At 30.3% G+C, this 1,242-nt stretch overlaps 1 long non-coding RNA gene across 1 annotated transcript; it reads left to right on the top strand.

Moving 5' to 3' along the window:
• The first annotated feature begins 356 nt into the window (after nucleotides 1–356).
• On the top strand, nucleotides 357–841 carry LOC121224167 (uncharacterized). Its single transcript, XR_005921732.1, has 2 exons — nucleotides 357–490; nucleotides 579–841. It is a non-coding gene; the product is annotated as an uncharacterized lncRNA (long non-coding RNA).
• Nucleotides 842–1,242: the final 401 nt, after the last annotated feature.

Below are 1,242 nucleotides of genomic sequence, written 5' to 3'. Positions count from 1 at the left end.
TAATGCTTTTAGTATTTAATATTTGAAATATTAAAAAATTGTCTAGCAAGAAAATATAATTTAATCTTTTCTTCTCCTAGACCACAAATAAAAAAAATTTGAACATATTTCCCATTTGTTTCTAAACGGTTGGACTAATAATAAACTTATTGGCATCATGCATTCCAGATTTGGTAACATTAATTTCCATGACTACACTTAGAACAAAATTATGATAATTAGTAAACAAAATCCCCATCAATCTTCTCAAGGATGTTTTGCTGATATACTTTCCTTTTAGACATAGTTTCATAAGGAAAAAAATAAAAACGTAATAATCTCAAAGAATCCAAAGAAATTAGTATTCCTCCATGCAACACAAAATAAGATACTATATATATTAAATCCATAAGCTATAAATTTCCACCAACATAGTTAATTAGATATAAAGAGATGGCAAAGTTTTCATTCAATTTGTTTATATTTGCTGTCATCTTAATCTTTGCAACTCGTTAGTTTCTTCCTATGCAGCTCTTTTCTTTCCTTTGGTATAAATATTATGTTTTGTTTAATTTAACACAAGGGAATTTTTGTTGCAGACTCAGAGATGATGGCGGAGGCAAGAGGACCTGTTATTTCGTGTAGATGCAGCAAAACCGAAGACTGTCAGGGTATTTGCGCCGCGTGCCCCAACTATAGCTGCATTAATAACCTTTGTACTTGCCTTTCAAACGCACCTCCATTTCCATAGTCTGAGAATCTTCACACTCCAACAGTTGAATGAAATGGTGGGATTTTTTTGTGTAATTTGAAATAAATTATCATGCAATGGATCTAATAAGAAAAAATATTTTAATTATTGTAATTTTAATTTTCTTTTTACCCTTCCCTGCCCCTCCCCCCTTTCTTGTAGCGAAAAGTATGTTACATTTCAAATATATAAAATGAGTTACAATCTTGTTTTAAAACTAAAAGAAATAACAGAAATAACAGTAAGAACAAATGATAGGAGAAAAATTAAGACACAAAATGAGATGATAATTCTTCTTTCTACTTGTATCTCATAAGCTTGTATATGGCTTCAATCTATAGGGCTTCAACAATGATAGGCTAAAAATAATATAAATAGGAATATCAAAACTCGCAATAAATTGAATGGGTATTTCATAAGTTACAAGTTCCACCGTATTCTTTTGGTGGGGACACTTTGTTAATTTATTAACAACACTATGTACTAGATGTGTATCAAATGGAAACGTGCTC

The sequence above is a fragment of the Gossypium hirsutum genome, chromosome D12, assembly GCF_007990345.1.
Source record: "Gossypium hirsutum isolate 1008001.06 chromosome D12, Gossypium_hirsutum_v2.1, whole genome shotgun sequence".
NCBI lineage: Eukaryota > Viridiplantae > Streptophyta > Magnoliopsida > Malvales > Malvaceae > Gossypium > Gossypium hirsutum.
This window is presented reverse-complemented; position numbering and strand designations above follow the sequence as displayed.